This window comes from Mercenaria mercenaria, chromosome 16, assembly GCF_021730395.1.
Source record: "Mercenaria mercenaria strain notata chromosome 16, MADL_Memer_1, whole genome shotgun sequence".
Taxonomy (NCBI): Eukaryota; Metazoa; Mollusca; class Bivalvia; order Venerida; family Veneridae; genus Mercenaria; species Mercenaria mercenaria.
The window spans coordinates 55,028,031-55,045,646 of NC_069376.1; positions in this window are offsets into that span (position 1 = coordinate 55,028,031).

A 17,616-nucleotide genomic window follows, 5' to 3' on the forward strand; every position below is an offset into this window, starting at 1 on the left:
TTATGTAAAATCAAGTGACCCCTGGGGCGGGGTCAATTTTGACCCCAGGGTCATGATTTGAATAAATTTTGTAGAGATCCACCAGGCAATGCTACATGTCAAATATCTAAGCTCTAAGCCTTCTGGTTTATTTTTAAAATATTTTTGAAGATTTTCCTTTAGAAGTCTCTGTAAAATCAAGTGACCCATGGGGCGGGGTTGGTGCTCAGATCAAATACGTTTTTGCCTTGTTTTTATTATATTGTATTGTTTTAATGAATATTGACCAGCAAGCCATTCAGTAAGTGATTTATTACATGACATCAGACATTAAGTTTGATAGTTTTATTTTAAAATTTTCGACAATATACCTTATACCCAGTAAACATTTGTCAAATATGGACTGGTCATGTAGCATGAACTACAAATTGGTGATTAATATAAGGAGTTGTGTAATAATATTTAAAACATAACCCTTATCCTGCTGAATTTCTATAATGTACTTGCCCATCATTCAATTTGGACAGTACCAGTATGATTACCAAAAGAATACTGACTGAATAGCGAACATTGCAGATCATGATCAGACTGCATGGATGTATAGGCTGATCATGATCTACGCTAGACACAACAGATGAATCAATTGTGTCCAGCATGATTGGGGTTAATATTTAAAAACAACAAACAAGCTGCTTATTAATGGTATATCAATATTGTTGCATTATTTCAGTAGTGACCTCTGCTTGGACCTGCTTCCCAGGGATTTTTTACGAAGTCATTGGCTATCAACATGGCATGGAGACAGAGTGCCCTGATCAAACCAAGTTTCTCACCAATTTCTTGCAACCAATGGAAAAGCTAAGAACACTGTCGAGAATTGCCAACACTTGCACCATCAGTGTTGAGTCTTCGAGACTCCGAGCATTGCTTCTCTCTGGTTAGAAACATGCAGAGAGGTAACGGAAGTAACTTATCAACTATTTCCTGTCTGTCAGTAATACATGGACAGTAACTGAATGTTACCATGGATATGCTGAAAGCTTGGAAGTGTAATACAGAGATACATATTATGCTTACTAAACATGACATTAAAGAATGTTGAATTCAGTTGTGACTGTGTGAATAAACATCAAAATAACCATTAAAAATATTCAAATCAATGGTTCAAGTTCAAGATATACGTTAAAACTTACTGAATGTAACATTAAAGGATTTTCAAATGTGACAGTGAAATAGACATACAACATGAAAGATCAAGTTCAATAATGAAAGTTTTACTGAAAAGATCAACGCCAGCATGATATTAAAAATAATTTTAGTTTGTTTTATTTTTTTATGATAAACAAGTAAAATGGAAATTATGTAACATCAGAAAGATATAACATTAAATGTCATATTCATAGATGTGATAATGCAAAATATTGCATGGTCAGCAAAACAAAAACAAACCCTGAGGCATTTTAAATTTGCTGTTAAGTGTAAGATCAAGTACATGTGAGAGTTGATTATATTTAAAAAGGGTTAAATATGTGCATTGGTTATTAAATGTAGTGAGGAAGCCATCCAGCTGGCTTGCGGAAGGTTGGTGGTTCTACCCAGGTGCCCGATTGTAATGAAATAGTGCACGGAGGGGCACCTGGGGTCTTCGTCCACCATCAAAGCTGGAGAGTCGCCATATGACCTATAACTGTGTTTAGTGCGGCGTTAAACCCAGCAAAAAAGTTAAATGGAGGGTATAACATGTGCTTAGGTATTTTTTTAATGTTGTTAAATGACAGAAAAGTTGTTATCCCTTTTGGTAAAAAGAACTCTTTTAGAAGTCTGCAGTCCCCGTTGTGTCCTCTTAAAGGTTTACATGTATGCTCAACTTTGATTACAATATTTATGCAGTTTGCACTATAAGCAGGCAAATCGGTTGACCCATTGTAAATTTATTAACATCTGAAGTTACAGAATTTCTCCAAAAATAGCTATTTTTGTGTGACATGGATTTTTTTTTTAATTATTTAGAAAATATTCTGTATTAACTGTTTTACACATTTATGATATTTATACAATATGTTGATGATAAGTCTATAAATGTAAACCATTGAAAAATTTAGATTTATTCCCCAAACATTTTTGAACATATTTTGAAAAGTCACCCAAATGAAGCCAAACACCTTAATTTATACCTTTCTCATATATTTATGTGTTAAAACGAAATGAGTAAAAACATTACAAAATAAAAGGTTCTTTTTGATAGCTAATAAAATGCATTTTAACACTAAAATTTCAGTTTTTACACACGTGTATGTCACGGCACAGCATGTTCCATTTTAAGCAACCCTTATGGTTAGCTTGTTCCTTTGCATGCAGAATGTTGTTTTAGTGAGTGTTGCATACTCATCTTGTCTCATAATGTTCCTTAAGACTTATGTTTGCACATATATTTCAGGTATGGGTGTGTTTCTACTCGGCCCACCATAACGGCATCCATAATTTTGTCCAAACCTCATTGCCTTTTGTACCAACCCTAACATGTTTTTCTAAACTTGTTTACTATTAATAAAAGAACAGGCCTTCTGGCGTTACTACTTTTTCCTAGTTTTTAAAATGCCTCCTATTTTTTCCTACTTTTTGATGAAAACCTACTTCTCCAAATTTTTGCTTGACAGAAAAAAGGAAAAAAAAATATACAGCCTTTTCGGTAGTTATATTTGCAGATGATGGACTCTTGATGTGTTGCTAGCAGTTTCTTGAGCCATTTCAAGATGAAATACTCTGTATAGATACACTCCTACAAGAACCTCAAAAAAGTATTTGTATGGCTGTGAAATTAGTAGAATTTCGCAGCTTACGCGGCCCTCTGGACCTCTTACTAGGGCTTTGCCCTGGACCAACCAGTCCCCAGCAATATTTTCAGATTTTTCAAACTTTTCTACTTGAACCAAGGCATTTGGTGCCTACTGCAATACATTGCCTCTTATCAACGTACCTATAATAAGCATAGTTGTTTTATACTGTGATGCTCTGCTGAGGGTGCTTGGTAGCATTTGAGTGCTTAAATAGCACAGTTTATTAGTGTTCTGGTTTGGGTTTGGAATGCATTTCATGTTAATATCCTCCTACTTTTCCTACCTTTTTATCCCCGCAAACCTCCTGCTTTTTCCTACTTTTTTGTGTTTTCTCCTACTTTTTGGCAAGGCCATGCTGGAAGGCCTGCGAGAATTTCTGTTAAAGTGTTGTTTAGACATTAAAGCCTTTTCATATAAAATTTCACTACAATGTGTATGTACATGTCCTTCTATTGTTTTGCATCATATAAGCTGAAAATTCCAGGAAATGAAAAGTAAAGTACATGACATGACAAAATAGTGGAAGTTTTCTCCTGAAATTAATCTAAATCTAGTTAAAGTGGGAAACATTAAAAATAAAAATTCATTTTAACAAATGGAGAAAAAGAAACCTTTAAGCTGAGAGCAAATCAAAGGCTTAGCATACAGATGAAATTTAATGACAGTGAAATTGAACTGTGCCGGAAATATGTAGAGTACATTAAATAAAGAAGGATTAGAATTAGGCCAAACAAATACAGTGAAACCCGTTTTTAAGAGACCACTTAATGGAGAGCAAAAATGTGTTCTCATAAGACAGGTGACCTTTTAATACAGACTCAATCTATATGAAATGCACTATAAAGGGACCTAACATTAATGGTCTTATAACACAGGTTTTTAGCTCGACTATTCGAAGAATATGGGAGCTATCCTACTCGCCCCGGCGTCGGCGTGAGCGTGGGCGTCACACAAATGTTAAAGTTTTCGTACCACCCCAAATATTTTCAAAGTCCATTGAGATATTGCTTTCATATTTTGCATACTTGTTTACCATCATGACCCAAGTCTGTAAAAAGGAGGAGGCAACTCTATCAAGCATTTTGGCTGAATTATGGCCTCTGTATTAAAGTATGTTTTAAATGTTGCATTGTTCATTTAATATGTCATGTTGAAATATTTTGTTCTTTTGACAGTTCTTAAAGGTAAAGAAATAATTCTATTTTAAGCTCATCTGATGTTTTGGAAAAAAATGATGAGTTATTGTCATCACTTGATAGGTGTCGGCGTCGGCGTCGGCGTTGCCTGGTTAAGTTTTATGTTTAGGTCAGCTTTTCTCCTAAACTATCAAAGGTGACGAAATGTCCCAGAAATATATAAATTTTATTACACATATCTACTGTGCCATCTTGATTTTGAATACTTTGTCATCTGATGCCACGGTGTTGTTTATATTTGGCATGAACATTAACCTCAGTGAGAGAGTGTCATGGGCAAACCCTAGGTTTCTATCTCAAAGGTCAAAGTCACAGTTGCAGGTCAAATGTCATATCAGATCTTGTCCGGCCCATAACTTTGACATGCATTTTGGATTTTTGTTTATATTTGGCATGAATGTTAACCTCGGTGAGACAGAGTGTCGTAAACCCCAATAATTTTGATATACATGATTTAAATCCAAATCATGTACTTGGTTAAAACTGAAACAGCAAGCAAATGTTTTACCATTATTACTGCTTTTTGAAGCAATTGTGGAAGCGAGATAACAATACCATAAACTGAACAGGATTTTATTCAAAATTGTTGATGCACTAAGCTGTATTCCCTGTGAGGATATATATTCAGTTCAGAATACAGTTAATTTTACTTTGATAACAGTACAAATTTCTTCAGATCTACAGACCAGTTAGGCAATGAATAAGACCAGACTGCTCTGTGATTGATATTTTAGCTCACCTGTCACATTGTGACAAGATGAGCTTTGAAATACTGTTGAAAAACGGCGTTAAACCCAAAAACAAATAAATAAATAAATTTTGGTCGCTGTCGAACGTCCGTCCACAGTTTCTTGTGAAATAAGAGACTACATTTTGCAATCAATTTTAATCAAACTTGGACACAACTTATATTGGCATAATATCTCGGTAACCCGCCCGCTTAGCTCAGTAGGTAGAGCGTTGGTCTACGGATTGCGGGGTCGTGCGTTCGATCCTCGGGCTGGGCGTATGTTCTCCGTGACTATTTGATAAACGACATTGTCTGAAATCATTAGTCCTCCACCTCTAATTCATGTGGGGAAGTTGGCAGTTACTTGCGGAGAACAGGTCTGTACTGGTACAGAATCCAGGAACACTGGTTAGGTTAACTGCCCGCCGTTACATGATGAAATACTGTTGAAAAACGGCGTTAAACCCAAAACAGACAAACAAAACCTTTCCAAACTTGCCTCATCTCATCATGGGTTCCAGAGTTATAGCCCCTTAAAGGGCTAAAATTTGATAGTTTGGCTTTGCAGCCAGATATAGAGACTTTATTCATGGTTTGATTTGATACAAACTTGCAAAATATCTTTAACAACAATATGTCTTGAATTTCAAGATAAAGCCATTACATCCAATCATATATTCCAGAGTTATTGCCCCTGATTGACCCCTGAAAGAGCCCAAAGTTGTTAATTTTTAGCTTGAATATACGAAGTATATGGAGAACTATCCTACTCACCCTGGTGTTGTGACACAAGGGCCATAACTCTCACACTAACATGTCATGACTTATCCCCCTTTTTTATCTAGAATTTCAGGTTAAAATTTTGATGCACTTTCACTCTATCTCAGTTATTCCTAAATGGATTTGATTCAAACTGAAAGTAGTTGTTCCACATCATCTCTCACATCATATGACACAAAGGCCATAACTCTGGTACCAATATTTAATGAATTATTCCCCCTTTTACTTAGAATTTCAGGTAAAAATTTTGATGCACTTTCACTCTTTCTCAGTTATTTATAAATGGATTTGAATCAAACTGAAAGTAGTTGTTCCATTTCATCTCCTACTTCATATGACACAAGGGCCATAACTCTGGTATCAATATTTAATGAATTATCCCCCCTTTTACTTAGAATTTCAGATCAAAGTTTTGATGCACTTTCAATATATCTCAGTTTTTACTAAATTTTAAAAAAGTTGCTGTTTTACACAACTAAAAAATGTAGCATCAGCATTGCCGTCATTGTTGGTGATAAAACAGTTATTTACTATCAAAGTCTGCACCGGGAAAGATAATCCCCATAACTCTGTCTCTGATTGAATTGTGACAGGTATTCCCCTTTATAACTAAAATTGTTTTTGTTAAAAGTTTTTGATAAAGTCAAATATCTCTGTTACTGTCAAAGCTTTTGACTTGAACTAAAAACAGTTATTAACTATCAAAGTCTGCACCAGGAGAAATAATCCCCGTAACTCTTGTTTGAATTTTGACAGAGCTATGACCCGTTCTCACTTAGATTTTTTTGTTGATATTTGATAAAGTATTTACTGGCAAAGCTTTAATTCAGAGTCAAGCACTGAGAAAAGTCGAGTGTACTGTCATAAGGACAGCTCTTGTTTGCCTTACCTCCCTTTGTCATTTTTTCTATATACTAGATAATTCAAGAATTATAAACAGTTATTGATTGAAACATTACATAATAATTTGGGATAATGAGATGAAATACAGAATGTAGAAAACTGTTAAAACGTGTTATTACGTGTTTGTCTCGAAGATCTCTAGGTCAAGTTCGAAACTGGGTCATGTTGGTCAAAAACTAGATAAGTAGGTCAGATCAAATGAAAAGCTTGTGAACACTCTATATGGCCACACTTGTGACTCAATCTTTATGAAACTTGGTCAGAATATTTGTATTGATGATCTCTAGGTCAAGTATGAATCTGGATCATGTGGGGTCAAAACCTAGGTCATCCGGTCAAATCAGTGGAAAAGCATGTGAACACTGTAGAAGCAACAGCTGTGACTCTGTCTTTATGAAACTTGGTCAGAATGTTTGTTTTAATGATTTCTAGGTAAGTTTGAAATTGGATCATAGTGGGTCAAAAACTAGGTCACTAGCCCAGATCAGTGGAAAATCTTGCACTCTGGATTGAAACTCATTAGAATAAGTCAGAATGTTTGTCTTGATAACCTCTAGATCAAATTCCAATCTGGGTCATGTGGGATCAAAAACTAGGCCACCCAGTCAAATCAAAGGAAAACACTAGAGACAACAGTTGTGACCTTATTGTTCTGAAACTTGGTCGAAATGTTTGTCTTTATGATTTCTAAGTCAAGTTTGAAATTGGGTCATGAGGGGACAAAAACTTGGTCAGTAGGCCAGATATAGGGCCATCATGGCCTGCTTGTCTTGTCTTGAGTATTGCTTAATATATATTGAATGAAATAATTAAACTGTATACAAAATACAACCATAACTCAAGCTAGTTCTGATTTTAGCCTGAATATATGGAGAGCTATCCTACTCAACGTGGTGTCAGTGTTTGCATCCACACAATGGTACACCCTGTTTAAAGTTTTGATCTACTTTCTTTTTATCTCTGTTGTGATGTGATGGATTTGCTTCAAGGTTATTCCTCATCATCATCCACATCATATGAAACAAGGGCCATAATTCTGGCACTAATATTAAATTAAGAATGCCCCCTATTTATGTAGAATGTCAGGTTAAAGTTTTGACACAGTTTCACTGTATCTGTATTATTAGGAAATGGATTATTTTAAACTTAAACATATTGTTCCTGATCATCATCCACATCATGACACAAGAGCCATAACTCTGGTATGAATATTGCATGAATTATACCCCCATTTTACTTAGAATTTCTGGTTTTGATGCATTTACACTATTACACATTATTACCAACATCATATGACACAAGGTACATTACTCATTTATGTCCTTTTATACTTAGGAATTTAAGTTAACTTTTTTTGGATAACATTCTGTCTATTTATTTCACATTTCACTGACATTTGACTTAAACTGTTAATCTCTATCAATATCCACATTTTGTGGCATTAATAACTTCAGTGATAACTCTAGTTTTCTCAGATATGCCGTTTTTCAATATCCAGAATCAAAATAGCCAAGCACCTTGTCCCCTCAGACAGCTCCACTGGCACCAGAACAGAAAGAAAATGCCTCTGTACATGTTATACCTTACCCATAGGTATTCTATAAGAACCATGGTCATGAAGGGGAAAATTTACTAACCCATTTCAATCGCGCATTTCATACTTAAAACACGTAGTTCGGTAAATGTGTACTATGGCTATCAAACAAGTGGTAATTTATCTTCCATTGTGTACCGGTCACATTTCTTCAATACATCTTATCTTAGAAAAACAACGCGTAGTTTATAGTTATTTCAACGTTACACAAAAATCTCGCTTGACCTTCCCTACTGAAGTTCCGTTCTAGATTACAGAACCATTCTGATTGGCTGTTGTGAAAATGTGTCAATAGTCATTTTACTACACGTGTTCGCTAAAATGTGAAAATGCAGCATAAATGTGCAAAATGAATAAAACAAGTGAATGACGTATTGCCATGCAATACAAAGTCCCCTACTGGAAGGCACCTTATTGTTTCTACTGCAGTATAACATAATGAATTGATATATTTCAATGATGTTTAAACAATATTGTATTATATATACAACATGTTATAACAAAACACTTGGATTATGATTTGCATATATGAAAAACCTATAGTTGCTTTCATATGTATTTATTTTGGCCAATTATGAAAAAGTTATCATATAAGTTATCTATAGTAACAACAAAGAGAAATCAATAAAAAAAAATATCTATTAGAAAAAAATATATTACAAGTCCACACAAAACTCTTTACCAGGTAGAGAGAGGTCAAAATACATCTAAAAATTCAATGTAACATGCATGTTGTTCCACAGAAAAGTGGTCTCGATTTTTCCCTACGACCAGTAATAAAAAAGTAACAATATAATCTATTTATAGTAACAACAAAGGGAGGTAATTCTTAAAAAAGGGTGCCTCATGGCAATGAACATTTGTGCCAAGTTACATCAAAATCTCTCCATGCATGGAGAAGAAATGCTCTGGACAAAGTCATTCTTAAATTTAACCTTTGACCTCTAAGTATGACCTTGACCTTAAATCTAGAGACCTGGTCCTTGCACAAGACAATCCGTCTCATAGTGGTGAACATTTGTGCCAAGTTTCATCAAAATCCCTCCATGCATGAAGAAGAAATGCTCCAGACATAGTCATTTTTGTATCTGACCTTTGGCCTCTAAGTGTGACCTTGACCTTAGACTTAGGGCCCGGATTTTGCGCATGACATGTTGTCTCATCCAGGAAATATTTGTGCCAACTGATATTTAAATCATGCCTTGAATGACAAAGTTATAGTCCAGACAGGTAAAAAATCCTATTGACCTTTGATCTCAAAGTGTGACCTTGACCTTTAAGCCAGGGTTCTGGATGTTGCGCATGACATGTCATCTCATCATAGGGAACATTTGTGCCAAGTAATATTAAAATCCCTACATGTATGACAGAGTTATGGACCGGACAGGAAAAAAGCCCTGTTGACATTTGACCTTCAATTGTGACCTTGACCTTTGAGCTAGGGGTCCAGGTCTTATGCATGGCACGTCGTCTCCTCATGGGGAACATTTGTACCAAGTGATATTAAAATCCTTTAATGAATGACCGTACACGAAGCAGACCCTGTTCATGCCATGTTAACATAAGACTGCTAAGTGTGACCTTGACCTTTGAGGTGGGTCTGAAAGTTGGGCATGACACATCGCCTTATTATGAGGTACAGTTGTGCCAAGTAATATTAAAATCCCTTCATGGATGGGAGAGTTATGGACCGGCAGAAGAAAAGCCCTGTTGACCTTTGACCTCCAATTGTGACCTTGACCTTTGAGCTAGGGGTCCGGGACTCTGACACGTCGTCGCCTCATGTGGAATATTTGTGCCAAGTGATATTAAAATCCCTTAATGAATGACAGAGTTATGGACCGGACACGAAGCAGACCCTTTTCATGCCATGCTTACATTTGACTGCTAAGTGTGACCTTGACCTTTGAGCTAGGGGTCTGAAAGTTGAACATGACATATCATCTTATTATGAGGTTCATTTGTGCCAAGTAATATTAAAATCCCTTCATGGATGGAAGAGTTATGGACCGGACAGGAGAAAAGCCCTGTTGACCTTTGACCTCCAATTGTGACCTTGACCTTTGAGGTAGGGGTCCGGGTCTTGCACATGACACGTCGACTCATCATGGGGAACATTTTTGCCAAGTAATATTAAAATCCCTTCATGGATGACAGAGTTATTGACCGGACAAGAAATTGCGGACGGACGGACGGAACGGACGGAATGACGGAAAAGCGCATTCCTATAGCCCCCGAAACTGGGTTTCAACCAGTAGGGGACTAATAAACAGAAAATGTACGATTTCAAATTAAAGATCATATACAAGATGAATTTCATTCATCATTTCCAGTTTTAGTGTTAAATTGTATAATTTTCTTTTTAATTCTGTTTTTGTTTGTTTACATTTCGCCAAACATGTGCACACTGCCGTGACCTCTAGACCGGATGTTCATTAGGGAAGGTCAAGCAAGTTTTTTCTGTAACGTTGACGAAAGCATAAAATATGTTGATAATCTCAGCAATATGGAATATTGAGACAAGTTGACTGGTGCACGATGGAAGATAAATTATCGCTTGTTCAATATATTAGGTACCCATTCACCGAACTGCGCGTTTAAGATGAGAAATTTACGAATGAAATGGGTTAGTATATTTTCCCGTTCATGACCATGGTTCTTATAGAATACCTAGGGGTAGGGTATAACATAGGTACAGAGGCATTTTCTTTATGATCTGGCGCCAGTGGACAGCTCTTGTTCAATTACCCCTCTTTTTTCTCGTCCAAATCCTCAAGTGGTAGAGCCTTGATATCTGGCATGTGATATCATCTAATGGTCTTCTATGAAAATGTTTCAAATTATGCCACTGGGGCGAAAAGAGGCCCCACACCGGGTCCCAAGCTTTACATAGATCTATATAGGATTTTTTTTTAAAAAAATCATCTTGTCTGAAACCACAAGACCTAGGCCTTTGATATTTGGTATGTAACATTGCCTTAAGGTCCTCTAGCAAGATTGGTCAAATTATGCCTCTGAGTTGAAAAGATGCCCCACCCGGTGGGTCGCAATTTTACATAGACTTATATATGAAAAAAACTTTAAAAATCTTCTTGTCTGAAACTGAAAGGCCTAGGCTTTTAATAATTGGTATGTTGCATTGTCTTGTGGTCCTCTACCAAAATTGTTCAAATTATACCCCTGGGATGAAAAGAGGCGCTGCACTGGGGGTTCTCAGTTTTACATAGACTTATATAGGAAAAGGTTTTAAAAATATTTTTATCTGAATGTTCAAGAACTTTGGTATTTGGTACGTAGCATTGCCTAGTGGATCTCTTAACAGGATTGTTCAAATTGTACCCCTGGGGTGAAAAGAGGACCCGCCCCATGTGTCACTTGTTATATGAGTTATATAGGAAAAATACTTCAAAAATAATCAAATCATATTTCCTAGAATGTTTGATTATAATTACCTGATGACCGCAATTGATTAAGGGTCACCACCTAATTGTGACCGTGACCTACTGACCTACTTTTTGGCCTTTTAAAGATACAGCCTTGAATGCTTATACGGAATGTCGGTGGTTCTACCCAGGTGCCTTCTCGTGATGAAATAATGCACGGAGGGTCACCAGGGTTCTTCCTCTACTACACAAAGCTGGAAGTCGCCATATGACCTAAAATTGTATCGGTGCAACGCAAACCCACCTCCAAAAAGGAAAAAACGGCCTTGAAATTTGGATGACATGTACAGTTTTGCACACCGATCTTAAAACTGACTTTCAGTGAGCATAAATGTGACATACTGACCTATTTTCTTAACATTTTAGCATCAGTTTGAAATTTGAAACATGTAGCATATATTACTAAGGCGAGCGATTCAGGGTCATCATGACCCTATCGTTAAATTTTTTGAAGTTGTATGAACATCGGCAAACAGTATTCTACCCTGTATTATGAATAGGAGAAACAACTAGTAAATGTAGTCCAAATAATTTGACGTCAAAAGTGATTCTGAGATATTTTCGTGATAGGTCATAATCCCTCTCTTTGGGAGGAAAGATATTGACCTATGCAAAAATTATCACAATATCGTGGTTCACGTACAATTAGTTGGACTACTAGTAAATGTAGATTCATGAAAAATAATGGATGAGACTCGAAGGGTAAATGTGTGTATTGCTTGGGCCGGTGGTCTATTGGTAACACGCTAGATTGTCAATCCAGAGGTCCGGGGTTCGAAATTTCTGAAAGGCTCTTGAGTGTCTCCCACCTAACTACAAGCCTGTACTGGTTTGAACGTGTTTATCATGAAAAGGGCGCTATATAAATCTGGTATAATAATAATGATGATTACGAATGCGTTCTCTGACTTAAACCATTAATGTAATTGTTTGAATTATGAAAAAAAAAACAAAAAAAACAGAAATACTTATGTTAAAAACTGGGCCATACAAACCCATTCATAACACAAACTGTCGACCACTGGAAAATCCGCTTGGTATTTGTTGATTCGTAACAAATAGCTTGTTTACAAAATAATCTGTTTTCAAATTTAAATTTATGTGATGCTGCATTTTTATCATACAAAGTTTTGATCTCTAACCGCCTCGGTAGCCTAGTGGTAGAGCGTCCGCTTCGAGTGCGGGAGGTTGTTGGTTCGATCCCCGGCCGCGTCATATCAAAGACGTAAATAAATGGTACTAGCAGCTTCCTCGCTCGGCGCTCAGCATTAAGGGGATAGTGCTAGGACTGGTCAGCCAGGTGTCAGTATAATGTGACTAGGTGGGGTATCATGCCACGTGTCTACGGCGTGATATTCCAGTGAGGAAGCACTTTAAAGTTCGGCATTGTGCTCACTGCTACAAGTAGACACCGTCGTTTATATGACTGGAAAATTGTTGAAAAAGGCGTTAACCTTGCCCCCTCCCCCCCCCGCTATCCCCACACACACTAACTAATTTTATCTTGATCAGGCCATTGAAACAGATACATTTGGAGCCAATGTCTAGGTCATTATATCGATATTTGTCCAAGAGAAAGGCCTGTACCACCCGTGAAAAATGTCTTATATCTAAACATGTTTAATTTGAAAATAACTGTTTTCGTGAATGTCTGTTTACGTTCAGGTAAAGACATTTTTTGTTTGTTTTATAAACTATTTTGTTTGATATCGCAGTAGCAGATGCTTGTTTTCACACTTGTAGAATGGGATATGTTTACACAGTATCCCAGAAGTTTTTAAATTAAATTCTTAAGTAGACAAGATGACGCCCTAATGTGTTCTTTTTGTTTGTTTTGACCACGTGTTATGTTTGTTTTATTTTGTATATTTATGTATTTTTGTTAACATTATCATTGTATACTCATCCACACATAAATTTTCATATGGTTATGTGTATTTCAAACGCGGTCATTTCTATTTGACGTCTACAAGTAAGTCACGTGAAACATTTCTTTCCATGTGGTCTAAAGACAGTTTTATAAAATTTTATATCGGAAATGCTGAAATTTTATCTTACATATTGAAAGTATATAAAATTTTGTTCTATTCTGAAAATAGTTTTTGTACGACATAAAGGTTGCGGCTAAAATAACAAACTCTACTTTGAAATTTTATATTTATTGAAAACAGGGTAGTTGAGCAACATAGCATTACATTATGTAAGCTCCCTTGTGTTTTTTTACAACTAACCGTTCCATGGCAGTGTCTTAATGTGTTACTTGATTTGTTCGTTTAGTTCTCGTGCGTTTGCTTTGCGAGCGGGTGTGTGTGTGCACGTCCGCGCGCATGGTGGCGGTTGGAAGGGTGCGTTCTTTTTAACGTGGCTTTCCCTGTTGGATATTTATCCATGTTTTTTTAAGTAAACATTTTTTTTTTTCAAATTCTCTGTATTTGTTCATGCTTTGTATAATAAGAATTTATAATAATGTCAATAGCCAAAATGTATGCTGATGGTACAAAGTTTCAAAAACATCAGGAGAGAACTGTTCTATGGTACTCAAAGATGAGGTTAGATTTCTTGAAGATGGGCACTTGTATCTCCGAGGTGGTGCCTATTTGGTAATGCACTCGCATGATCTTAACAGTGGAGAAAAACAATCCTCACATGATTTCAGGTATCAAATAAATCAAATAAAAGTGATGTGCAAAGGATTCAAAGTCTACGACCTCGAGCATTCAGTTCCCCTTTACCAAATAAAGCAGAATTTTGTTCATGCATTATTAAAAACGTATAACGACGAAAAAATACAATATTTTATGAAAACAAATGTTTAACTGTATGTGAACATTTACAAGATCTGCCAAAACCATTCCATTAATTTCTAATTATTTTATACATTTTACCAGGATTTCGCGGTGGTTCAGGGTAATTAAGCGCCATCCGACTCTTAGACTAATCCCCGCGGCAAACGACGGACATTATATTTATGATTACAGATAGCTGCTTCATACAATCAGGACTTTCTTCCTTGACAAATGTAATTGTTTCAATAGGTCGACAAAAAATAACAAAATCCGCCAGCAAGAGACTTTACATATTTAGAGCAAGGTTTATCTATGGACTGTATTTCGGATACACTCTCCTATAAAATTAAAAGACAGACTGCTCCATTTTAATAATGAATTTGTCTTTCAATTTGGACAGTACCATTAACTGTTGGGGGTGCATGCCAAAAAGATACTGACTGTAGTCGCAAAGGCAGAATCAATCGTGTCCAGCATGATAAGGGTTAAAACATTAAAGAGTTAAACAGTATTAAAAAGACACACTTTTACACCACAATGAATGTTGTAATCTACGAAGAGTAGACATAAGTTGTTAAAATATTCTCTAAAATCGATCAGAACGGTCAACACTCATCCGAGAATACAAATATGCTTGTGCGTGTCACAAGTTGTGCGTATCCTGTGTTGTCGATATATCTTCTTTTATTTATTATTTTCTTGTTTACTTATGATAGAACGCTTATTAAAAGTATGTGTAGGAAAAGGTAATGTCCTGTAAAGATACATAAATCCGACTCGAAGTTTTTGTTTTTTATATGAAACATCAGGCACATATTTAAAGGAATCAGTTTGATTTTTCATAGAAACATAATATAAACATTTGATTTATAAACAATAATAGTACATATTATTTGTTTTATACAACCAGTTGTTTATGACCCGATGACTCGCTTGAAAGTCTGGGGAAAAACAAGTTAGACAGGCAAAATTAATATCAAATTTGACTTTACAGAATGCACAATATTTAGCTCGTTCGAAAAAAAACCAACAACACAAAGGATTCAAAAAGGACAAAAATAAACTAGAGTTGTATATAAGTTCCTTGCTTTGCAATTTTAGTTTGGGTCTAGTTGATTTGTCAAGCCTCCGCTAGCGCTGAGTGTGATCCGGCCTGGCAAAATCCACAAGAGCCGAATGCATCATTGCTGATTAAGGTACTGCTTTAATGACCATTTTATTATATACATATACCTATTTCTTGTGATATATAAATCAAAATGGACCACAGTTTTAGACAAGGAAGACCGGAAACTCGTTTGAAACAGCAAACATTTGGACGCATGGAAAGTTGTAACCATATAATTACGTCATTTCTGAAGTCAATTTTGACATCAACCATTTAATATTTTTTTCGTATCCGATGGGAGTTGAATTTAGGGTTTTGTACTCACTACTGAATACAGGCTGTATTTCAGACAGAACATTCGTAGGTCTATAATAAAATCTTATAACATATTAATATACGTGACGTTATGTGAATAATTATTCATTCAGGACGATAATATTTTTAACTATCATACTTAAGATTTGAATAAAAGTCCGTTACGATTATTTGACAAGTTTGTTTTAGGATAAAATTGAAATATCTTTCATGTACTGAATACCAGATGTTGTACTGAATACCGGATGTAAAATGCTATGAATTAGATGGTTATGTACAAGTGATGTATATGATGTTTACTTCTGTAAGAAATATTGTGTAAATTGAATAAATAAGTCTACTGAAGTTCAGTGACAGATCATAAGGTCATTTATAACAGGTGACTGTTCCCTTCAGTTAAATTTATGGTAAAATATAATTGTATATTCAGCCATTGCTATGGGCATGAGAGGTGTTGCACATTTCATTACTTCCCATGAAGAGACTCAATAAAATATAACTGTATATTCAGCCATTGCTATGGGCATGAGAGGTGTTGCACATTTCATTACTTCCCATGAAGAGACTCAATAAAATATAATTGTATATTCAGCCATTGCTATGGGCATGAGAGGTGTTGCACATTTCATTACCTCCCATGAAGAGACTCAGTAAAATATAATTGTATATTCAGCCATTGCTATGGGCATGAGAGGTGTTGCCCATTTCATTACCTCCCATGAAGAGACTCAATAAAATATAATTGTATATTCAGCCATTGCTATGGGCATGAGAGGTGTTGCCCATTTCATTACCTCCTATGAAGAGACTCAATAAAATATAATTGTATATTCAGCCATTGCTATGGGCATGAGAGGTGTTGCACATTTCATTACCTCCTATGAAGAGACTCAAAAACAGAATTCGATGTTATTTTGCTAGGTTCCGTTCATTGAGTCCACAAGATAATCTTACAGCGGACTTTTGAAAAGCGTTAAATAAATTGTTGTTAACACTTTGTGTCATTAAACATTTGATATGTTTTCCTTTGTATAAACAAAAGCCCTGTTGTAGTTCGTACTATGCCCCAACGATAACTTGATATTTACAAACATGACTATAAATAGATTCAAATGGAACATAGGGAATTCAACATTTTTCTAACATGTTACAATCTAAATATTTCAGGATGTTGTACCAATTACAAATTAGCTCAGTGGTAAGGCATACTGTCCATTTTCAACAGATCTTTTGCCGTGTGGGTTCGAAACTCAGCATCCACATTTAATTTTTATTTCACTTTTGCATAAAAATTTAGATTCCTTCTTGAGCTCTGTGACAACACGACACAGAATATCTAAAGCCGGTATGGTAGATCAGAAAAGTTTAGCATTATATCAAAGGTGATATTGATTAAATGCATGCACTTAAGACATGTAAATATTTTGTTATATTGTGTTATATAAATACATATATACAAATTCAAACCATCAAAGAAAGAAACGAAAATACGGGAACAAAAATGAAAACGAATAGGAAAAAAAAAATTGAAAAAAAAATCCTCATCAGGATTCGAACCCACAAAATGATTTGCTTGTAATCAATTGTTATCTGCATTTTACCCGACTGAGCTATTTTGCCATATACTTAGTGGATATTTGAAATGAAAGAAGTACTAATATTTACTTGCCAAGTAATGTGCAAGCATTATGAATAGTTTTTAATCTGTTATCATGAAATGGACTCGTCCTTGCGTTTCCGCGGGAATCACGTTATCATTGGGAATTAGTAGTCAATTTAGTATGTATTCTTCTTCTTTGCCATTGCACGTGAACAAATATTCACTTTCAGTTCCCTTCTTTGTATGTTATCAAAACAATGTTGATAACACGACACAATAGAATTAAACGTGGTGAATATATTTATAATGAATATTGCAAAGATACTTTCTTCAAACACTTTTATG